Source organism: Dreissena polymorpha, unplaced genomic scaffold, assembly GCF_020536995.1.
Source record: "Dreissena polymorpha isolate Duluth1 unplaced genomic scaffold, UMN_Dpol_1.0 chrUn083, whole genome shotgun sequence".
NCBI lineage: Eukaryota > Metazoa > Mollusca > Bivalvia > Myida > Dreissenidae > Dreissena > Dreissena polymorpha.
In genome coordinates this window covers 75,706-102,504 of record NW_026273397.1, presented here as the reverse complement: position 1 = coordinate 102,504, position 26,799 = coordinate 75,706, and the positions used below count along the sequence as shown (strand labels likewise).

General features: G+C 33.4%; 1 protein-coding gene across 1 annotated transcript in view; it reads left to right on the top strand.

The window, feature by feature from the left end:
- Window positions 1-26,799, top strand: part of LOC127864017 (uncharacterized) — a 108,496-nt gene that overhangs the window by 16,053 nt on the left and 65,644 nt on the right. The window lies entirely within an intron of this gene.

Genomic DNA, 26,799 nt, shown 5'->3' with positions numbered 1-26,799 from the left:
TTATTTTCAAAAAAAATTCGTTTATAGAGGGATTCGAAAAATAAACGTTGTTCTTCTAGTATTTGAGTTCTGTTTGTTATATCTTTGCCATTGACCTCTAATTTGTGTACAGTTTTTTGTTCACTTCTACGTTTTTCAATGTTTGCTAAGTATTTTGTATTTTTTTCATTGTGTTCAACATGCTGTGCACGCGCTCCGAGCATTATTCCATTGAGATGTGTATGATAGATTCCATCTAATATTTGTTTGTTTAATGTTATTTCATTTTCAATGTCGGTGGTATCATTTGTGTTTTTTGATGCAATTGTTTTTCAAGTGTTTCAATGGTTTTGATGGTTTCAGTTTCAAGTTTGTGTGTTTTTTTTTGTTTAAATGATGTGTATCTAATTGTTGTGTTACGTATATTTCCTTTAATTACTTCCCATAAGGTGTTTGGGTTTGCATCTTTATTATTTTGAACTGTATTTAATATTTCCTGTTTTATTTGTGTTTGATATTGTGTATCTTATAAGATGCTGTTGTTAATTTTAAAGTATCCTGGGCCTCTTTCAGGTTGTATATTGTGCAGTTTAAGTTCAACTAGAGAGTGGTCAGTCATAAATCCTGGTTTTATGTTACATGTGTCAATAATGTTGCAAAGAGACTCAGATATTAAAAAATAGTCTTAACTACAAAATATTGTTGGTTTTGTGTTTGAGTGCCAGGTGAATTTGCTTTCGTTTGGATATATTGTACGCCATATGTCTATCATATTGTAGTTTTCAATTATGTTATTTAACATGTTTCTATTTTTAGGATGAGTATAAAGGTTTCCCTTCTTTTTATATAATAATGGGTTATTAATAGTATTGAAATCACCACCTACTATAATGTTTTTATCTTGGTTATTATTTATAAAGGATTGTAATGTTTCGTAAAAAGTGGAATCATCTATGTTAGGGCCGTAAACGTTCATTAATGTTAATTGTGTTTCGTGTATTTTAATATCTATACTTGCTTGTCTACCAGTTATTATTTCGTTAAAGTTTTCAACTGTGATCCCTATAAAAAATTATCAGAAAGGCAATGCCTTGTTTATTAGTATGTTGTCCACTGAGATAGATGTCTCCATCCCATTCATCTTTTATGGTTTGTGCTAAAGTATGTGTTAAGTGACGTTCTTGTAAAAGGCATATGCTATATTTTTTTTCATCTAACCATTTGAAGATTTTTATGCGCTTGTCTTTATTGTTAAGCCCTTTTACATTCAAAGTACAAATTTTAATACTCATTTAATAAGATGGTTGAGTACATGATAATTTTTAGAGTGTCTGTCTAGTTGTTGTTCATTATAAGACATAGGTCAATGAAAGTATTATATGTTTTGGTGTTTTGTGTAAAGGTGATGTGTATGTACAAATATAGTAAACATTTCATCTTGACATATACAATGGAATATCGGGAAAGAAAAAAAACACCAGAAAAAAAGAACAAATTACACAAAAACAACAAACAATTGAAAAAAGGAGAATTCTTTGTGTGCTTGTCCAGTTGCTTTCTTTCACAAGACATAGATTATAGGTTTTCGTGTTATATTAAGAGCCACAGGGAGGTATGGGCAAGAATAAAAATTTATTTATGTAACTTATCAAGATTGGGTATGTGTGTGTACTCATGTGTTTTTACGTGTGTTGTTGCGTGTGTTGTGTGCATGTAATGTAAAAAATACAATAAAAAATGTAAAGAAAACAGTGAGTGGATCAATATTTGAAGGTTAGTGAAGTTTGCGTGTGTGTTTTGTGAGTATTTGAAGTAAAATATTTTCTTTTACATGTTTGCACAATGCTTGCTAAAGCGATCTAATGAAAACAAAACGGACATATACTATATATGCTAGTATACTATACATTTGTGAGTATTTGAAGTAAAATATTTTCTTTTACATGTTTGCACAATGCTTGCTAAAGCGATCTAATGAAAACAAAACTGACATATACTATATATGCTAGTATACTATACATGACATATTATAGACAAACGACAACTAATAAAATCTTAGCGTGTGGTTAACAAGTTGTTTACAGTGTAATACTATCAAATAAAAGATAATAATGTTGGCAGGATGTTAACATAAAACAAAATATAATAAAAGGTAAAGAAAACAGTGAGTGAGTCATTGTTTGAAAGTTAATGAAGTATGCATGTGTGATTGTATTTGAAGTAAACATATATTATTTTACATGTTTGTACAACGCTTGTGTAAGCGATCAATGAAAAAACAAACTTGACATATACTATATATACCAGTATACTACACTATACATGACATAGTATAGACAAACGACAATAAACAAAACTTAACGTGTGTACTAACAAGTCGTTTACAGTGCAATACTATCAAATAAAAGACAATAATGTTGACAGGATGTTAACATCAAAATTAAATGTGTCCATTTCTATAAGTAATCCATTTAGTATGAGAGTTGTTTGCAGGTTAGGTAACTTTACTTATTTTGCAATTTCAGCACGCTTCAACAAAAATCTTCTAAGGGAAAAGACATGGAATGTGCATTGTTGGTATATGCATTGATTGTCATATAAAGATACAACATTATCTAATACATTAATCCCCTAGATTAGAGATAAGTTTATATCTATTTTATAACAACAGTCTTACACGGGTAAGAAAACATCTTATTATTATTATTTAGTAAATATCCGTGAATGTGTTACTTTCAAGTATACAAAATATAATCGTAGGGCGTATTTAATTGTTTGTGGTAATTTCACAAAAATAGGTCAATAAACCCTAATGTAGCTGCATTTGCAAAAAGTCTCTTGTTATTTACAAGTATTTTTTTAGTTTAAGGCTTTTACACAGTACTAGGTCAATATACCTAAGGTTACTGCATTTGCAAAATGCCTTGTTATTTACAAGTAAACACATTCAATTAATAAAGCATCTAACGCAATAACAATTTATATGTTCACCGAACAATCGAGAGCGAATATTCGTTTTGCAGGTTCACGGAAAAAAGGACAGCAAAGAAGACAACGTCAATACCCAATAAGGGTGTATATTTGTTTTTGGCGAGCTCACGTACACAAACAAGCAACAAGAAAACGTTAATATCAACAAATGTATCTTCAAATATTCTTTGAAGAGAATTAAAGCATAAAAACTATATTTTTATGAGCAGAACAGAGGAAAAAGTATACGTTTATTATTTTAATTTTAAATATTTCTTGTTTTGTTGGTAAAAAACTAAGTAAATGTAAGCACATGCTAAAAAATGTACTAGATAAACAACTCGATGAGAAATGTATGTATACACACACATAAACACACACACATGTATATGTATACACATATACATGCATCCATACATATATACACATATACAAATACATGCATATATACATATATCTACATACACACATACTTACACACACGTGTACATACATATATTCACACATACATACATATGCATACATATAAAATGTTTTCATGTGTTGTTGTTTTTTCAAAGCATTCCTCCTATATCGAATGACCTAACTCAAGGCTAGGTTTATCGATGGGGTTGCACGTTTGAAGTGTTCCGTTTCCAATCATTCTAGGGTCGAAAAACGAAATTACCTAGATATTTTGTTCCGGTATTTATATAAAGAAATATATTGATCTAGAACAGCTCCGTATAACCATCTTTGTACGACAGGAAAAAAATAGCGTGTATTATTTATTTATGTTGCAAAGTTCATTGGTAACAATATTAATTGAGTTTCATTTATTTTCTTAGAGTTTAAAGTATTGTTGACGATCTTTGAAGTTTAACTATCTAACAATAGAATAAAAACTATGTATTTCACTCAACTATACTTTGATTTATTAGTTCAACAAATTAATGTATACCAATTTATTTCGTTTTTATAAAAAATCGATACAATTGTACATAATGTTATTGCAATATACCAGTAGTCTTCCTTTGAAGTTTAACTGTGTAACAATAGAATGGCATCTATGTATTTCACTCAACTACACTATGATCTATTTGTTCAACAAATTTATGTATACCAATATTTTACGATTCAACTGTACATAATTTTATTGCAATATACCAGTAGTATGTATTTAGTTTTAGTTTAACAAAATTAAGTATCTCAATATTTTACGTATTTATAAGACATCAAAACAACTGTACATAATGTTATTGCAATATACCAGTAGTAGGCTTATAGTTTTTATGGGTTTGAAAGGTAAGCGTCCGCATAGGTTTAATCGATCAGGGATAATATTACTTGATGGGTCATCTTAAAGGGATCTTTTCACGCTTTGGTAAATTGACAAAATTGAAAAAAGTTGTTTCAGATTCACACATTTTCGTTTTAGTTATGATATTTGTGATAAAACAGTAATACTGAATATTTACCATGGTCTAATATAGCCATTATATGCATCTTTTGACGATTTTAAAACCTAAAAATTATAAAGCGTTGCAACGCGAAACGATTGAATAATTTGGAGAGTTCTGTTTTTGTCGTTAAATTTTGTGAAACTACGAAGATTGCTTATATAAGGTATAAAATACGTCTAGTATGTATACTCGGCGGAATAGCTCAGTAGGCTAAAGCGTTTTTACTTCAGGACTCTGGCTGGACTCCAGTGGTCACTGGTTCGAAACCTGCTCCGGGCAATGTTCTTTTCCTTTTTTAAATATTATTCTTGATTTTTTACTGGAGCTTTTACGATCCAATGTTTACATTTATCAATATAAAGCATTTAATGAATAAGTTAAAAAATGCCAAAATCTGTGAAAAGGCCCCTTTAATCCGTATACATAGAAAAACTGTGTTGAAATTCCTATGTTCTCGGTCTTTTCCTAATGGTCGTGGATTTCGTGACTTTTCATGGACGGTGTCAATCTATACTGTATGAAAAAAAAAATGCTCAATAGGCGCTGTCGCGCGATTGTTAGGTGCTTGGCCAGGGAAGTTCTAACCAGTACTGGAATTGGTCCTGTGAGACTTTGTGGACCATTTCGTTCACGTCACGGTAGAAAATGTTTCCATCTCGAGTCCATGTCGACGTTACAATGTCCTTCTGCTTTTTTCTTACACATGCAAATACGTGTGTATTCAACTTTGTGAGGTTGTCGTTGACGTAAATAGGGTCTTTTTGTTTTCGTAGTGTTTTCGCGTTACGCATAATAGCTGTCTTTCTCATTCTCGAGATCATTTTTACTATAATAGGTCTATTCTTCTTAGATTCGAAAGGTCCGATTCTATGAGTGATGTCAATATCTGCATAACACAGTTTAATGTCCGGAATATGGCGGTTTATTGTTTCGAGTACCTTCTCTGCTGTTTCTATTGCTGTTTCGTTGTCTTTATCTCTTATTCCTTCTATTTTTATGTTGCTGCGTTTACTGTATTGTTCTATGTCATTGAATTTGTATTCGTTTGCTTTTTCCTGAGTTTTTATACTTTTTCTTAGCTTTTCATTCTCATCTTCTCGATTTTTCAGCTGTGTTTTAACTTCTTCGATTTCTTTTGACAGTTTTATGTCTTCTTCCGTTTTTTCAAAGAGTTCTCCTTCTAAATGTTCTACTCTCAATGTGATAGACCCTAGTAATTCTTCTTTCAGTTGGTTTACAATGCCTTTTACTAAATCTCTCAATTCATAGCTGTCTTTTGTTAGGACATTACTTAGCTTTTTGTTGATTTCTTTGAGTTCACTCATTATTGTGTTGTCATTTTGTTCATTTTGATCTGGTTTTTGTTTCTTTTTCTTTTGTTTTGGTGTTATGCTTAAACTACTGTCTGCCTCGCTTACGCTACTTAAGCTCCCTATTTCCCTGTTCCGTTTATCCCCTGCTTTAGGATCTTTATTCACAGTTTTACTTTTCTCGTCTTTCGCTTCCTGCTGGGTAGTGTTCTCGAGACGAGTAGACGACATGTTTAATTGCACTTTTTAATACTAAACTTGTTCTTTTTTGGGAAGTATACTTTTTAATTTTTTGCGTGGGAGGTTTGACACATTGTGTGTTGCCTTCTTAGTTTATTCTCTGCATACAAAAAACAATATGGCGGCGCCCATACCTCGTCTATTGAAAACTTGTTTACTGTTTCAAACACATTCTTTAGTGGAAAAATAGTTTTAACATAGATTTTTCGTTACCGGCGTTTTGTGGTCTCACTAAACTCTCTGTTTCTATCCAAGCTTTCTGTAACATGAATATAACTCCATTTAACACATTCGCCACTTTTTCGCGTCCCACATTAAGGTTACAAAAAAATTATTGCTGCAGTTGTTGTTGATGGGCCGCAGTATGCACTGCACAAAATTTGTGGCAGGGCCTCCCATTACAGACTGACCGACAGTCTGACCCATGCGACTGTAGTTCCCTGAGGCCATGTTTAGGGTGTTGGCTGGGTTCATACCACCTGCCTGCATGGGGATACGCCACCTGAAAACAAAACAGGGAGTAGGGTTTGTTATGTTTAGTGTGTGTGTTTTTTAATTTGATTGGCAGAGCTTTATTTCCGATGAGCGGCATTTAACCAAGTTGAAAACAAAATCGATCGATAAATGATTAAAGAAAAGAATTCGCAAACTTTTGTTTATTGAAAATATTTTTGTTGCAAACTTCTAAAAACAAAAATTTGAGTCCCAATCATCTCAAAATTATACAAAGCGGCAAGGAAATTCTCTACAAAGGCAAAAGGCCCTTATTGGATTATATACAATACAAAACATGTTGGACATCGTGGTTGTAATTATAATTATTATCATGATGCTTGTTTTAATTTAATTGCAAACTCAACTTGTGTAACCTTACATGAATGTCTTTTGAGAACTGAACAATAATTAATCTTCAAGATCAAGTTAAGAGAATGGACTTGTGTAAACTTACCTAGACATTTGTGACCATGACATACGAGTTAAAAATGTGATATTATTTTGGATATTTTTTGCTTACTTACGCGGAGTTATGCATGTGCGTAAAGCGTCATCCAAGACTACCCTTTGCAGTCCACACAGGCTAATCAGGGACTTCACTGTTCGCTTGTATTGACCTTTTGTTTAAAGGAAGTCTTTTCTAAACGGAAATTTTCCCAAAGCAAGGCTCAATTTAAGAGTGGTGTGCTAACTTACCTGGATGAATTTGAAAAGGGGACTTGCGCAGGATGAGCCTGAGAGATATAGTTTGGTTGCTGGGGTAGGGCCTGCATCATGGCAGTGTTCTGTGACCTGGGGTAAGACTGGCTTTAGTTCTGTTGAATCATCTGTTCCAAGGGGGGCTGAGACTGCATGCCGCCATAGTTTCTGCTGTATATCGGGTTCATTGGACCGGCACCTGTGATGGTAGAAAAATGTTAGGTATGTTCTGGGAAATCTGGGCTTAATGCAGGTGGGTAAAGTGTCATTCTAGATTAGCCTGTGAAGTCTGCACACTTTCGGCTTAAGGTAATAAGCCCAGCTTTTTTTCAACTTTTGCAGATCAGTAGATTGGTAAGTTAGGTGGGGGGGGGTAATTAAATTAAAAGTAAAAGAGCAGAAAAGAAAATCTTTTAAAGGCATTTGAACCATCCATAGCATGTTGCAATAATATTTGTTTTTAGCTACATGTATGCTGCATGAATGAACTAAAGCTTATAACCCCATATGTTGCATTGACACAGAATTTTTTTGCATGCTGCCCAATGATTGGAAACAAATATACCGAGTAATTTTAAAATCTCACGATGACATAGTTATGGCCCAGACAAGATCTTTTATGGCCATTTTTGACCTTTTAACTCAAGGTGTGACATTGACCTTAAAGATATCGACCTAATTCTTTCACATGACACACCGTTCAATGATTGTGAACAAATGCACCGAGTAATTTTAAAATCTCACAATAAATGACATAGTTATGGCCCGGACAAGATCATTTATGTCAATTGTGACCTTTGAACTAACAGTGTGACCTTGATGTTGCAGATATTGACGTAATTCTGTCTCATGACACACCGTCCAATGGTGGTGAACAAATGTGCCATATGATTTTAAAATCTCACAATGAACGACATAGTTATTGCACGGACAAGCTCATGTATGGTCATATTTGACCTTTAAACTCAAACTGTGAAATTGACCTTGGAGATATTGACGTAATTCTTTCGCACAACACACCGTCCATTGATAGTGAACAAATGTGCCAAATGATTTTAAAATCTCACAATGAACGACATCGATATGGTCCGGAAAAGCTCATGTATGGCCATATGGTCGAGGTATCGACTTAATTGCACACTAAGCGTTATCCATGTTTACGATTTAGCAGTTCCTTCAAATAAACGTTTTACAGCGATAAATAGGTTGAATAATATGGTATGGAAAAGTCGTCATAGATTGACATTAATCGCGTGAAAAACGTACTTGAGAATGGTAACTTGTCTGACAGTAAATCGATATTGAAAAATATATTATTTAAATTAAAACAAATGGAGTTAATAATTAAATGATTAATGAGTTATTATTAAATTAAACAATAGTTAACCGATCCAACGTTTGGCTGTGGTGTTCTAATGAAAGTTCCGTGGCGCCGCATGGTCAAGTTACTTAGCATGTAAAATATTTTTCTCACAACGATTAACGTATACGTTATAACATTCATCGACTGTAATTGTTGTTGAAGAATAAACTATTTGTAACGACGGAAAACAAGACTGCTTTTAATATTTACGATACAAGAATTGTTTTTGTCGATGTTTACGTTGTTTACATAATATGCGTTTACGTTTTTGGTGATGTTTTTTTCTGTTAGTTTGTGTCTTTGTTGATTTATTGATGTTGTCGGTGTTTTCTCTTTGAGAAGGGGAAATTCAGAGGTTTAAGGTCAATATCAAATCCGAGATCAAAGGTCAACCCATGGATTGATGTTAAAATATCTTACCAGAAATGATATAAGCATACTAAGGCTGAGTGTTCTAAACGAGGACAACTGCAAGGCCACAATTTAAGGTCATATAAATTATATATATTTATTTTATACCTAATGATAAAATATGACATTTCTGTAGTGAAATAACACAAGTGAAAATAAACAAATAGCTATTTTCACCTGTAAATAACAATTTTTCGGAACAACTTTGTCTATATTTAGATTATCATATCAATATTTCATGATCAAGAGTGAATTAAAGTCGGTATTCCACGTAAACACACACTCCAAAATACGAAATATACATTTATGCATGATAAACACACACTCCAAAATACGTTTTTAACACATAGTTTACTGTTAAAAAACACCACGTCCGACATATCCTTACATCGTTTAGATAAAACAATTGTGTTTTGTCACAGAAATGACGTCACACGATGTACTACGAAATATATTTCGTAATATAAAATATTTCTATTTTCGGTGCGTGTAATAGCACAAGCCACGAGAGTGGTACAAACTCTTGGAACAATTGACTAGCGTAATATTCCTTTTATAATATACAACAACTAACGAAAACAGTTAACAAATGTATTTTTTAATATAACAACAAAACTGAGAAAACAATGACTAAAACGGTACGCCATAGTTTATATAAGACGCGTATGAATACAGTTTATGTAAATTAACGTGTAAATATTCGAACCGGGAAAACACAGGTTTCCGACACGCTTACCTTAAAGCCATCGTTAATCCAATTTTTATAACAATTAAGTTGACAACTTTAATCCGATGTTTATAACAAAAACGTTTAAACGATATGCACTTCCACTTCTATATTCCATTTCTTTATCGAAACTTAGTTTAAACCACACTATTTTATTGTATTTCTATCGAAATATACATTTATGCATTATAAACACACACTCCAAAATACGTTTTTAACACATAGTTTACTGTTAAAAAACACCACGTCCGACATATCCTTACATCGTTTAGATAAAACAATTGTGTTTTGTCACAGAAATGACGTCACACGATGTACTACGAAATATATTTCGTAATATAAAATATTTCTATTTTCGGTGCGCGTAATGTGACGTCATTAAATGGGTCGAAGTAGTCCGGCTAGTATGGTAATACGGAATTTGAAACAGCGAGTAGCGTAATACGGGACTTTATTTCAACTATTGATACAACCTGTATTTTGTTAAAAGCATTAAACAGGTACTAGTATATAATAAAGAAATATATTTAGGCACGCCACGGGAGAAAGGGTAACTTTTCAACGAAAGGGAAACAGCTGTTAATTTTTTTCTTGAAAAAGGGACATAAAAGAAACAGAAAATGCGTTCATGTCGGTGTAAGATCGTTTGTTTTTTCACTCGTGATCATAGAAAAATAATATTTTCACGAATGGGGCAGCAACGGGGAATATATTTTCTATGATCACTCGTGAAATAACAAACGATCTTACACTGACATGAACAAATATCCTCGCTTTATATATTTATAGTTAATACGTAAAATATAATAATCCAGATTGTGATTATTATATAATAACAGTAAAAACACGTGTCTGGGATTTTAAATAAATATTGATATAGCCAACGCATTATGCCCTGTGAGCTGTGCGAAACGCGTTGGCTATATCAATATATTTAAAATCCCAGACACGTGTTTTTATTTTAAAATTATAAATATAATTATGTATATAACGCGCCTGTAAGTGCTGCTTTTTAAAAAAAAAAAAAAATTTTTAAACAATTTTTCTTAAAAATTTTAACTATTGAATAAAGGACAGATTTTAATCCCGCTTATGGCAATGTGAAATACATCAGAATTACTTTATTTAATAAGCCCGTGTTCTTGTCCAAAAATTCCATATATACTGCACGATTATGCTTCACGCAACGTGACATTTTGTCACCGATTTCATATGTGATCAATGATTTATTCTTGTGCCTTAAAATATCGGCACAAACTGCAATAAAAACTGTATTGTATACACTTAAGAGTTTTGCAAATGTGTTTCTGCACTTCCGGTATCACGCGCACATGGAAATTCGATCGAAACCGGCTGTGGAGTAAGGGGATACAAAACATTTAGCCGTGTCGATGATCCGCCCCTGTGTCCGTAATGAAATAACACATCAGTCCACTTAAAATACGCAGGTCAGTTGTCCGTATGTCCGTATGTCTACCCATGACGAATTTCGAATTTAGCGATTTATCACGAACACGTACACATTCACAGTCGAAATGAACATGATTCTGGGTCATTTAATGTTAACTTAAATTGCTAATTTTAATATTCAGTGTATACTAGTGTTATACATTATGAAGTTTACATCAGTAATAGATATTGACCGAATTTTTAGATTTTTTTGTTATAGCACATGATAAAGGATGCTATTTTCTAATTGCATCCACGGGTGGTAAGCGTGTGGCTATTTTATAAATTAGGGAAAACATCATTTTGAATGAAAAATAATCAAAATATAACGAAAAATCAACTTCTCTGAAACAAATCACTATCAAATATTAATATATTGATTTCATAGTGAACATTTTTTCAGAGAAGTTGATTGTTCGTTATCATAGCCACACGCAAACCACCTGTGTACTTTTCATCTAAAATGCTTTACAGCCTGTTTATTGACATTATTAAATCGACGAATCGACACTGCTCATTTAAGTTCGTAATTTAATTAAAACAAATACTGTAACGGTTTATACTACAGGCATCCGCAATATTTAAGGCATCATAGCTTTACAGACTATACACAGAAAACATTTAACTAACCTTTGCAATACAATATAGCTTACACACATGTTGTTGCGATGATTCAAAGTACGATAATAGAAGATTTTATTAGGTGTAGTCAACGTTGTATATACAAATGAAGCAATATTTATACGACAATTATCTGTAAAATACAAACGACAATATTTTATTTGGTGTGCAAGAACGCCCTGGCTAGTAAAGTGGTTAGCTTAATGGTTCTCAACAGAAACAGTTTTCACCAATAACGTTAACATTCCTACTGACATAAGACACATAATGTTATGCAATAATCTATTGAATCTATACACGTGCAAGCATGCAATTGTTAACAGAAGTAAATGATAGTTTTACGGGTAATACTACATAAATACATATATATACATACTTACAATCAGGAATCTAGGCCAGGTAAATCGATTTGGTCAAACAAAGTTTATCCACTAAAATATCCAAATAAATATGCAGGTTGATTTAACTGTTTTTGTTCTTTACCATTTACACAGTGTACATGTTGTTTCATACTTTAAGAAGAAAACTTGATGGCCATATTCATCATTCTTTCTTGTAGTTGCTGATTTCTGTCATAGCGCTCAAGCGTGTTGGTGCGTTTAAAGGTCGCCGACATGCCAAATATATCCTCGATAACGACAAAAGAGCGACATGACACGCCAAATATACGCGCCAAAACGACAACAAGACATGCCAGAACACTATGGATGTTATCAGCATTCATTGGTATTCATATGTAAAAGGGACGCGTTTGCGTTTTGATAAATTGACCAATTGAAAAAATGTTTCAGATTTGCAATATTGTGTTGTAGTTTTTTGCTAGGAAACAGTAATACTTAACATTAAATATGCTCTTAAATATCCATTATATGTATCTTTTTTATGATTTAAGAACCTGAAAATTATAAAGCGTTACAAACGCGAAACAATTGAATATTGTGTAAAGTTTGCTGTTATCGTTATATGATGTGACACACACACACACACACACACACAATATCTTTCTTTCTGTCACGTTACATGATAATAACAGACATGGCATAAGCATAAACATCGCTATTGGTCGTGAGACCGCGTTCTATCACATGTTTTTCGATATACATCGCTGAACGCATGTTTTCAATAACAGATACATAAGTGAAGTTTCATACTATAACCAAATTGTATCTTTGTTAAAAAATCGTACCGGGGACAGTTGTGCTTTACATTTTTTTGTTTTGATTATATCTTTGTATTGAATGAATATTGTTTCACTGATACAAATTTAGACAGATTTTTCTTGTCATTTATAGAAGTTTTCTGCGGTATTTTTTGTAGAATATTTAACCGTTATGATATAAGTAAAGTCACATAAAGAATATATTCGTCCGAAAATAGTAATGGCAGATATAAGTTTTAAAATGTATGTAGTAAAAGATCTAATTAAATGTAAGAAGCGTCTCAACGCCAATAATGGTAAATAGGCAAAAGTATTAACAATTTACAGCATATCATATGGTAAGGTTTAGTAAAACGCACAAAGACATATGTATGCAATAATCGAAGGTTGCTGGTTATAAGAAATAACAAACATATGCATATAAATACAACACATAGTACACATATTGGATACATCTGCCAGAAGTTCGGTAGACTATACAAGTGCTTAAGATATTTAGTCAAACGTTTTTAACGAGATATAGTCGAAGTGCATAAACAATTTCTGTATTAATATATAATAGTTTACAGTTAAGCATCTATAAATATCATAAGGTGAATGTAGTCGGAATTTACAAGGCATTTGTGATCACATGCAACGAATCGAACACTATAATAATGTACATTAGACTTAATAATTTAATCGCACAACAATTATAGAAGTTAAAGTGCGCATAACAAGTGTGTTCATTGGATAATTTTACCTCATAGATTCGAAAAGATGGATTTTAATCTAATTTGTTTGCTTGAGTATGGAATCAGTGGTATGCAGCCTGTAATGAAATTATTTTTAGAACAATCGATTTACCCCATTGACCTGACCTACATGCCGAAATCGAGATCGCGTGTATGTCAGAGTTTGGTGTGTGTAAGCAGTGCGTTTATAAATGAAATTGTAACGTTTTGCACGTGCTCTGCAAAAAGTCACATGCGGGACATTACGAGGATTGTTTATATAACGTTTACAATTACATCATGTACCAAACCGGCTCGAATGGCCGAGTGGTTTCAGTGCTAGACGTTAACTCACAGGGTCAGTGGTTCGAGACCAGATTTAGACAACTTTTTTTCTTTGTTTAATTATATCTGTGTTCTTATGCATTTCGAATAATGTTAATACATCGTAGTGTTACATTTAGGAATACCACCTACATGTGCCACGCGTTTTGTGTATCAACGCACGCAGACCTCCATATAGTAAAATTTCCTTTCACGTGAATATAGGTTTATGAAGGTAAAAAGCAATTTTAACAGATAACGGTTGGTCAATATTCAGCCAGATGCGTGTTAGAGTTTCAAGGTATCGCGAACTCGTTTATTAATTTGTGTTGTTTATTTGTATCGCTGTAATTGGTAACTAAAGTGACACTCAGAAAATACAGGGTTCATGGAATGAGAATATGTGCGTGTCCATAAATAATTATTGAAAGCAAGCCTGTGCACTGGGTCGATCCCGAATACCAGGTGACTATACAAGACGATAATTCGGCCATGTTAATGTACGTATTGGATACCATACCACGAGCCCCGTATCATATGCAAATTTAGGCGCAAAAACAGACAGAACACACCCGTTGGTCGCATTTCAACTTATTTATTTCCGCAGTAAAGCATATACCAATATGGAGAGAATAATGATACAATATTTTTCGCTGTAGAAAGTGCGTTAAGCCAGCTACCTAGCATGAGAACGTTAAGAGGGTTCTAGAGGGGGGACTGAAAAGTCAGACCGGTATTGCTTTTCATCAGTCATTTGAAAATTCCCTCGACGATACTGGTTTTCAACAAACCAAACAATCCAACCAGCCAACCTTCCGTAATCACACACACACACACGCACGCGCGCGCACACACGCACAAACACACACAGAAACAAACACATCAAATCCGTATATTATGTAACCAATCACAGCCGACCTGATTTCCGTTATCAATCACAAGCAACCTGTCTTCTGTATTATTTCTAAATCGATCTGCATTCTCACCAATCACAATCAGCCTGTCTTCTGTAACCTTTTAACACCAAAATATTTCGTAACCAGCATGTCTTTCATTTCCAACCCTAACCAACCATCCAGGTGCAACTGGTAATCCCCATGCCACCAAGCCGATTTTATAGAAATCAGACATACAACGTTGTCATAACTTTACATGATTAATGTATGTCATTATTCACTGCAAAAAGGATAGCCAGATAAACCTTTGTTACAAACATGTACGTGTGGAACAACTGTCGACAAAATACAACCAAGCAATACCACTTACATAACCAGCACTCCAAACATCAACCATGCGCTATCAAAAGATGAGAACAAGTCTGTGTCTTCCAAAGAAAGACAAGGTGGATATAAGGAAAGAAAAACTGCTGGTAGCATTCAAATTAACCGTTTTAGTAATTCGCATATTGCATTATATCTAATGCAGTCAATTGAAACATAACCTTCTATGTAAATGAATGTATGATTATCATATCAGTGTTTCTACTGAAAAGACGTACGTAAAATACCGCTGTAATTTTAAGTGCATGTAAAATCAACTGACGATCCTGTCATTGACAAAATCAATAATATACATGAATTGTCAGATCAAATGTTCAATATATTCAAAATTTCATTGTGGACTTTTTAACAGCCATTCAATAAAATTTATGTAAATGCTTATTGATCGCATAACTATAGAAGGGAAAATCCGCCAGTACATGCATGCTGTTAAATGGCATTCTTATTTCAATACAGAACATACATGCTGTTAAATGACATTCTTATCTTAACTACTGTCATATGCTTTATGATACATTGTCGTTGCATTTTTATTAGTAACATTTGCAGTGCAAGCAATTCCTTCAATTGTCACATATTGATAAGTTTATAATTACTTCACATGTATCTTTACTTCCTGTGTGTTATTGACAACTGCAGTTAAACTTTTGGAATTTGTATAAATGCTTATTCTAACGACGTTCTTTGTTTTACTGTGTGCATATGGCTATCTTGCTACTGAATTTAATATGCTGTTAGTATCTTTTGTGGATCTATATTACTTGTTAAGTCGATTGCTAGTGTGTCTCTGATTTAGAATTATTCTTCGGTTTTGTTTACACCGCCATTATAAATTGTTCTCGTTGCAAAATGGGAACCAGTATTAAAAAAACAAATTCTAGCGCAAATTCTAGCGTAAATTACTATTGGCGGGGGATCACTCTAAACATCAAAATCAAAATCTCACGTATCAATCGTGATATATCGACTTTCTCTGGAATCCTCCGTAAAAGGCGGAGAGAGGGTTAAAAACTTAATCGTCTACAACATGCCTATTGTTTTTTTGTTGGAATGTTTAACAAAAGCTCACTCTCGACACATTATTTCTGTGTTAATTGCTTTTAGAAAAATGATGCCCAGGTAAGTTCTACTTTTTTTATTTACGCTTTAACAGGAACTTAAAAGCTTAACGTGTCCCTGTTGTAACATGTTTCGCATGGGATTTGATTTGGTTTGAATTTTTCATCGCGTCATCAGTAGTCAGTAGTTCAATTACTTGGGTAGGACGGTGGTCCAGGGATATAGCCAAGGGATGCGAAAGTTATTGGTTCGAATCCCTTGAAGAACGGTGGCAGCCTATTTGCAAACACCCTTTTCAATGATTACAAACAGCTACCGGTATGTTGCACAGTGATAAATTAAGATCAACATAAACTGGCATAAATAGATTAGTCACAAATGAATATCGGGTGCGATACCCTAGCTCTTTCTATGAAATGTCTATGAACGTTCTTGGTTCTTTATCGTAATCTGTGCAAAACACAGATACATGTGCTACCCTCTGTGTTTCATACAAGTCTTCTCTAGTTGGGTTAAAAACATGGACATTGTCTCTGAAAAACCCACTGCCCTGACCGGGATTCGAGTCTAAGACTTTTTGATTGGTGGTCAAGCGTAACATCACTGAACCACAATGCATCAATCAACATCAGACACAAGTAGGCCTACTGGTTAGGTATCCAGGTGGCAGAATAGAGAGTGATAGTATAAACTTGGAGAATTTATTTCTCAATTGGACACATACTATTTAATAAATGATATCCTTTATCATTTCTCTTTAATCCTTTGGTTTTTGAGGACTCATCAATTTATATTATTTCATAATAATTGCCAGAGTTAATTGTCATAAAGTAAATTCATAAATGCAATATTCAAACTTTGATCATGCAGTAACATATCACTTTGTAATGGCCACAAATTTTTATTGTTATGGGAAAACAGAGTCAAATGCGTAAAGTGTTGTCCCAAATTAATGAGGCTAATCAGGAACGACACTTTCCGCATAATGATTTTTTGTAATAAAAGACTTTCTTAAAACGAAAATACCATTAAAGCGGAAAGTGTAATCCTAATTAGCCTGTGCAGAGTGCTCAGGCTAATCTGGAAATACATTACGCATATCCCAGAAAGTGGCTTATTTATTGTCACTTCACTTTGTTTGCATAAATGGTATGTTTTTGAGTTACCATATTTTGTATAATATAGAATAGTGTTTATTAGAGAATGTTCCTTGGCAAGAAACACTTCCCAGCCTTGAAGTGATTTGCAATTAAGGGATCACGACTTAATGATCTGATGCTGCAATATAACTGAAAATATAAAGGTTGAAAATAACATAAAATCTCCATACAATTATAGAATGGTAGCTGTATGATGTTTTGTTAGTAACATTCTATCTTTATCTTTTTATATTCAGTGACGAGGAGCAAGTAATGCAAATAAAAGATCTGTGTCGCCGTAGGTTGCTGCATATAGCACAATGCCTAGAAAACCGAAAGACGATGGATTAATTGTCTCAAGCTGAAGAGGTTTGACTGCAGTACTCTGTTACGTGTAATTCAGTTATATTGCGATCCTATACAACTAGATCAATAAATTGGGTAGAACGATGGTCCACGGAAATAGTCTCTGCCTCGGGATACGAAAGTTTTTGGTTCGAATTCCGTTATGAGCGGGACAACATTTTTTTATATTTGCTTACTGCCAACCCCTTTTTCGAGTTCTAAAGGCAGCTATGTAGCACAGTCTGCACCTGGATACCTACCCAGAGCCTACTGGTTAGGTATCAAGGTGTCAGAACAGAGATTTATTAGTACAAATTTGATGATCTTATGTCACAATTAATAAATTCGCTGGCTAATAATGTGAAATAAAATGATCTATGGCTAATTTCTGATTCTAAATAAGTATTCAAACTGTCAAGAAGCATACCTTTTAAGCTTATGGTTCCTATGGTGTGGAGTATACTCAGTTCATTTGTTATTTTAGACTGAACAAATGAGGAACTATTACACATGTTTAAATTTGAGCAAGCGCATAAAGTGAGTAAATCAGTCAAGTATCGTTTCTTTGTCCCTTTTACATGACTAAAAGACTTTGAAGAGTTAAGTAAATTATTAATGTTCTCGCGTAAGTGTGAATGCCAATCAAAAACCCATACCGGTATATATGCTGTGTTATTGCAGGTCCGGGCTGTGTCCAATGTTGCTTGCCAAGGTTCTAAACATGCGTTCAGTGCGATGCTGATCTTCTGAAATGTTAAACCAATGTCCTGGTGTCGTTTAATGGGCTCCATTCATCAATCACCACAATGGTGGATTCGGGACACCCTTTACGACCAAGGTGTGCGAATATCATGTATGTGTGTTTGTTTTTAAGTTTATGAGGTTTAATCATGACAATGCGGCTTTGCGTGAGGATCTCTGGTCTACTATGTAAGCATTCAATATACCACTGCAATAGCAGAACAACCGCATCCAGCTATTCTTGGATAATGTTAAAAAAACATAAATGTTCAAATGCATCTATAGACTAGCCTTTAATCATTTTACGAACGATTCCTCTACTATTAGTGCATCTGATTTTGAATTGTCTTGTATTTTTTTGTTTATTTTCCCTTTAATAGTTTTATTATGGTGAAGAATCTACAGGTGCTTCTTATTTTACCACAGTTCAAAGAAATTATAAACAATATATACCAGCATGTTACCTTTGAGATTTTTATCACAAACAATGTCTAAAGGAGAAATTTACTTCAGAAGCTCATGCAAAAATGGGTCATAGGACATATCAGCGCAGTGCGGCAGATATGCCTCTGCCGTCCGTACACTCTGATAATGAGTCATAATTTTCGCTTATGAAACCACGAAACCTTGCGTAACTTTATGGCAGACAGGTAGGCAGATGCGCAAGCTGGTCTGCAGCTTTTCTGGTCGCATCTGTTGAAGTTAGATTCTAAGACCCATTTCGCACGACACAGCTCATAAACATTAATTTTCAACATTGTAGGAATTGTGTCTTGCAATAACGCAGTGACGGCAGTGAAGTCACCGACACCATGTGGGTCTCTTTCTCATCAGATTAACCGCATCACGACTACGGGTTTGGTGGAAAAGACTTCTCGTCTGCGTTTAAATTATGTCAGGATTAGAACAAGTAGAGAACATGATAAATAACATCATTATGTACTATTATTATTTCCTAAATGTATATACTACATATCATGTAAATACATAAATGAACATTTCTTAGAAAACTATTTTAAATTAACGAATCAAGAAATTTGAAAAATGATTTTAAAATGAATTTTTATATAGATTTTACAAGATTTTTTATACTTGAGGTAATGATTTTGTAAAAAAACAACAACAACCTTTTCTTAGATATAACTTACAATATTATTGTTGATATTTACCTGGTGGAATATGTTTTTTTGTTAGAACAAGCTTTTTTTCAGCAAGAAATGTATCAAGATAAAATAATATTTTGATGTAATTTTTACACAATAGAAAGTGTGTTTCAACAGATAACCAGACATCAGACTGCGTGTCACCGATTGTTACATCAGTAGTAGTTTGTGTTTATTTTGTATGTAACAAAATATTTTGAAGGAGTCGAAGAGGTACAGTAATTTTTAATTGCTATGAATAGAATAGTGATAACTGTATGTGCTTCTTTAGTATGGTATTGTTTATAATAAATACAAGTTTATTTTATCATCTAGTGTGAATAGCCTTTACATGAAATACCAATTGTTTTGTTGTTTTGGTAACATAATTGCATATTGTTGTAAATAATGAATAAATCTTTTTTATTTGAGCAATTATGTGATTTTCAATAAATTGCAAACCACTCTTGCTGCTCTTCATTGAATATATTCCTTAATTTAACGGGCATTGCTTTTACATTTGAGTCTGGCTCTGGGAAAATGGGACTTAATGCATGTTCTCAAAATGTTGTCTCAGATTAGCACAGGCTTATCAGGGACAACACTTTCCGCCAGAGACTTTTTTTATCGAAAAATTCCATTAAAACGAAAAGTTCTTCACTGATTAGCCCTGATAAACACTTTACACACATGCATTAAGACCCATTTTCCCAGACCGAGGCTCAATTAAGTTGTTGTATATCCCACGCATACTGCTTATGACTAGATATATGCAACTTTTCCATGTTCATAGAATTGTTTTCAAAACAATATATACACTGGTGCAATATAAGCTAAAAACCTACATATACATGTGAGATTGCACTACTGTCTGGTTATATGTACATGTACATGCCTGCATGCAAAATACATAAACTGATTTACAATTGTTAATTCCATATACTTCATCACGGTTATATAATTCGTGTAAAATAAATGCAATAAAACCACAAAGAAATTTGTACCTGTCTTTTTTTGCCAAACTTTTTTTACTCATGTTAACTTCTTTTATGTAAAAGAAGATATATAAAAACATTTTTAGTAGCAAATAATATTGTTGATAGTGTTCACCTTTAACTTTTAAGAGACATAGAATAAGTGTGGAAAAGCACATAACCTCATTAAATGCTAGAATTAAGGGTCCTTTCTTAACAAAGAGCTTATGACACTTTTTGGTTATGACTGAATATTCAGCTAAGAATAAATAGCCATTTAAAATAAGTATGGTCCTAAAATAAAGGGCATGTGGATATTGAATGGAAATAAATACAATTGACCCTTGCTCTGGTAAAATGGGGTTTAATGCATTTTCTACAGTGTCGTTGCAGATTAACTTGTACAGGCTAATCAGGGAAGACATTCACTGTTTTTATGACATTTTTCGTTTAAAGAAAGTATTTTCAAAAAGAAAATCCAGTCTAAGCCGAAAGTGTTGTCCCAGATAAGCATGTGTGGACCACATAAGCTTATCTGGGACGACACTTCACACACATGAATAAAGCCACTTTCCCCAGAACGCGGCTCAGTTTGACTGAATAAAAGGTCTTCTTAACCCAGGCTGTTCACTGCAAAGAAAACAAAACTAATGTCTAAATGTCAGCACAACAAAATAGAAAGGCAAAACTTTTTTACTTAAAAACTACACCATTGAAATCTAGAAATAACATATCTGCTTACCAATCGACAAGATGTGTGAACAAGATGCTTGTAAAATTATCGCAAAATAAGTAACCTAATGTGAAATAAATCAATTTCTCTAATATTATGTTGAGCTTAAGCATGCCAAATGTTCAAATGGCAAACCACAAATTGCTGCATGATTGAATGAACAGTTCAATATGTTCGAACTAGCAGAATATTTCTTATTAAGATTGACCTTATTTTTTCTAAATCTGATTAAAATACCACATCGGATATTGGATACAGAGTGGCAAAAATCCTTAGCAATAAAACACATAGAATACTAAATTATCGTTAATAGCACATTTAGACTGGTTCCTTAAGGTTTTTCTTAAGCTGCATGTAGCTCCAGTTAATCTGATTCAACTCTGTGCTGATGTCTCTCCCGGGTCTCGTCTAGCTCCTTCAACAGGTGGTCATTAGTTGTAACCAGGGATCAGCAAATACAGCAGGGAAGTGAATGCAACACATTTGTCTTGTGAAGGTGGAAATCATTTAATACTTAGCTTGACTTATGCAAGACTTAGGCCTTATTAAGAACCGTTAAGTATATGCAATTGTATAACTGATAAATTAAATTATAGTTATAAGCCTTGGATTTAAGGGCAACAAAAACAGTTTAAATCTATAACGGATACCAGCATTTTTACAAGTATAACCTTTGCAGTTTGGACCTGACTCAACTTGATACACATGTTTATTTGTATACAGTTCTTATAAGAGCCGTGTTGCGGAATCTGATTTTCTGAATTGCAGCAATTTTTTACCCAATTAGAAAAAGGACGGGAACACTTGAGAATTTATTTTTTTAATTCTAAAGTGTTTGAAATATCCTAAACTATAGAACTCAAACCATAAACCTTTTTAGAGTTAGCTGCTAAAAGCATTGTTCCTCATCATTAATTATGTAGGGGGTTTCTAGGTCTTGTAAATAATAATTAGGAATTATTCAATAATAAATGACTTCTTTAAGTTTACATAGTAAAATAAGATGTATATATGCATAAATATTATCAAACAATGCAAATCTTTACATTTTAAAAGAATTAGTGTGGTATAGACTGTAGATCCGAAATATCTAGCAAAGGCCTCTTTAGCGATGCCTACATGATGACACCTGGGTATAATAGTCCAGTGCTGTCACTGCCACATTTTCTGTATATGCATGTCCATGTCTCCTTCTTTTACTTTTACTGTCGGGTGCAAAAATTGCCTTTACAGCACTAGTACTACTGACAGAGGTTACTGGTGCAGGTGCTGGTATTGTGTACTCTTGTCACTTGTGTTGACATTCAACAAATCTTCTGCCTGCCTTAAAAGAGCAGCTGCTCTTTGCTGTTGGCTCATATCTGCAAATGTATTTATGTACATTAATTTTTTATTTACAACATCAAGTCATTATTATGTGGTATAATGATATATTCAAGAGTTAAGAACTGCTATGTAGTCAGATATTACACTTGCTGACCTAAGTTTCTATACTTTCTTCACATAAATATGATCTTATCTGCTTTGGTCATCAATATGCCATCTTTATGGGAAATATTCCCCCCCCCCATTATCCTACATGTTCAAACATCTTGATGTGTTTGTTTGTATGGTGTTTATGCACGCGTATTTAAATGACATTAAGGCCAATATTCAACTATTGATACTTCCTGGGTATCACCAGTACTAGACAAGGTACCCGCAGTCATGCAAGATGAAACTCCCATGAAATAAATTAGCGCCGCATGTGAGGATTAAACCCAGGACCCCTGAGTTACAAGCCATAAACATAAACTGTGTCACTGAGCTACACATTATAGATGCCAAGACAAACAAGATCGATCTACCATTTAAGTCTATACAAGAAAAATCTTCATCAAAATGTGTCTGTTTGAAGACACCTGTTATGTAACTGTTCAACCTGTACTGTGGTCAACCCAATTTGGTCAACTTATACCTGCTTTTTGGTCAACTGGTACCTATTCAAAGTCATCTCGTTCCCAATATACAGAAATAGGTGCAAGATGGTCAATATATATTGATAATAGTATAAAACAGTATCAGAAATATAAACATTTGAAATGAAAAAGAGAAACCAATGAATTCCATAAAACATAATTATTGTTGTTCGTTAATGAGGTAACTGTGCATATTTATTTTCTCACATTGCTTTCCATTTTAATTATATATGAATTTCTATGCCGTATTTTGGATAAACTTGTAAAAATAAGTTAAAATAAATAATTTGAATAATATACCATTTTACCAACCTATGTGCGATTTGATTAGGTAGAGGCAATCTTACGAAGATATGAGATGAAAACAGTATGAAATTAATTGTTAAATTTAAACAAGACAACAGTTAGACGTTTCTATCATCGTAAATCACATTCCTCGCAATTATACTATGGGACGTTTTGACACTGACCTGTTCGTTTGACGTGTAAATGAAAACAAGATTACGTCGATTAACTTCAAATAGACCTTAATCACAAACGGAATAACAACTCAACGTTAGAATTGGGGATTACAATCGTATGTAATTTACAAGTACAATAAACAAGTAACCTTACCTGAATAAGAACAGTGGAAAATACGTTCGAAACGACGCGGTAGAGTAATTCATCTGGTAGATATATAATACAACATTGTTCTTAATATTAACCTTTTACGAAAACTTCAGAAAACTCTGGTGCTCCGTCGTGTATAAATTTAGTATTACTAATGCAGTCGTCTTAATGCATTCGGCATTCGGCTTACTACATGTTAGCTTCAGCCTTGTGATTATTGCTTTCGCTTTGTACAACTTACAAAAAAACGCCTTTTCTAGCATTACTAAGTGAGGAAATAATAACAGTTAAGCAACAAGAAGATAGCCACATGAACATTTTAACAGAAATAATTCATTTGTCATTTAATCGCAAGAATACATGATTAACATGCATCGAGTAAACATTTAAACGAAGTCATATTTCACTTACTGATAGAAACAAGCATAAAGACGCAATGAAGACGCAGTTATTGTGTAACAAATACACTAAAGCAAAATGCAATTGTCATTTATCAGTATACAATTGTCATTTAGTAATATGTAATTGTCATTTGGCAACATTAATGGACTGGCGGATATTCCCCTCCATATTTTTTATTTACAGGTATTTCACCCTTAATCAACTAGAAAACATCAGCCGATATAACAGACATTATATGAAGGTTTGAAGCTTACCAATCTCCACGCAGAGATGACGTTCCCTGCTCTAACATACAATCTCTGCCATCACAAGAAAAACATTCCAGATATAAGGGATATGTATGGTTTATGATGTTTTATAAAGGACTTGAATGGTTCATGATGTTCTAAAATGGACATGTATGGTTCATGATGTTTTATAAGGGACATGTATGGTTCATGATGTTCTTTAAGGGACTTGAATGGTTAATGATGTTCTATAAGGGGCATGTATGGTTCATGATGTTCTATAAGGGAATTGAATGGTTCATGACGTTCTATAAGGGGCATGTATATTTTATGATGTTTTATAAGGGGCTTGTATGGTTCATGATGTTTTATAAGGGGCATGTATGGCTCTTGATGTTCTATAAGGAACTTGAATGGTTCATGATGTTCTTTAAGGGACATGTATGGCTCATTACGTTTATTAAGGGACATGTATGATTCATGATGTTTTATAAGGCACTTGAATGGTTCATGTCTTTTAAGGGACCGGTATAAATCATTATGTTTTAATTGGGACTTCGTTGGTTCATGATAGTTTGTAACTAATAAGGAACATGTATGATTCATGATGTTTTATAAGGCACTTGAATGGTTCATGTCTTTTAAGGGACCGGTATAAATCATTATGTTTTAATTGGGACATCATTGGTTCATGATGGTTTGTAACTAATAAGGAACATGTATTGTTCTAAATGTTTTATAAGGCACAGGAATTGCCCATGATGTTTTGAAGGGACATGTATGTTTCTTGATATTTTGTTAGGGACGTGTATTGGTCAAACTGTTGTGTATGTGGCATGAATGGATCATGAAGCTTTTATGAAGGATATTTGCTTTTCAAGTTGTGTGAGGGACATGTATTATAAACGATTTTTTATGGGGCATGTAGCACACATGATGTTTTGAATTAACCAGTATCACTAGTGATGTTTTGTAAAGCCAGGTTGAATTATGATGTTTTGTAAGGGCAGATATGTTTCATGAAGTTTTGTAAGGGCAGAAATGTTTCATAAGTTTTATAAGGTAAGTTATGTTTTATGATGTTTTGTAAGAGCAGGTAAGATTGATGATGCTGTGGGACAGATACTGACAGCTCTTGGTTGTTGTTAGATACAAGTATGTTCACGGCTGGTTTGATACTGTTCATTATGTTCTGTAAGGTCGGAAACCGAATTTGTTTCTTAGACGTCTTTATTTTTTCATGATATTTTGTAAATGGTCAGTATTACATTTATATGGCGTAAATAATGTTTAAAAAAATCAATACCGGCAAATGTACGAAGCTTAACGTGTTTTGCAGGAAGTCGATAATTGTTTGAACGTAATATGAGATAAATGTAGTTAACTAATCCATTATAATATTTGTTCGTGATTCTACATAAAATATTTAACGTAAAAAAACAGACAAATCTAAAACGGTAGTCCAGTTCCAGGGTGCAGGATCACGTGACTTTGGGGGGTTGACAATAAAACTTTAATGGATATAAAGAAAACGGTCAGTGGTGCTTTATTCAAAAATAACTTTTTAAACAATTTTTCTTAAGAATTTAAACTAGTGCATAAAGACAGTGTGTATGCTGCTTATGGCGATGTAAAATAAATCAGACTTACTTTATTTATATGCCCGTGTTTGTGGTCAAATTATCGATCAAGTGTAGTCTATACTGCATTAATGCATACAGTAATGCAGCACACAACGTGACAATTTCGCAGTGATTTCAGACGTATTCAATGACTTATTAATAAATCTGAAGATATCGGCACTAACAGCAAGACAAATTGTCTTTTATGCACTAACTAACGATTATTGCAAAGGTATTTCAATTACTTGATATATTTGCAAAAATAAAGTTCTTAACGGTGTGTTTACATTCTTTCCAGCCCGTGTGTAAACCCCTGAGTTCGTGTATGATTATTTAGTGCACAATTCGCGTGTTTTGTGTGAAGCACCTCTACAGTTGCAACAAGTCATATGGTTGCTATAGAAACTAAGTTTTACAATTTCATATGGTTGCTATAGAAACTAAGTTTTACAATTTCATATGAACACATTTATAAATGTATTCATTAGTGTAATGCTGAATCGTCTCGAAATTCAATTTTGACAGATCCGTCAGAAAAGATTGAATACAATCTCCCACTGTCATTCGCCATTGTTGTTTTTTATACATTATTTGCAATACCAGCACTCAACATGACATTACCAACATATCCAACATATTAACTACGACGGGAGCAATATGTTC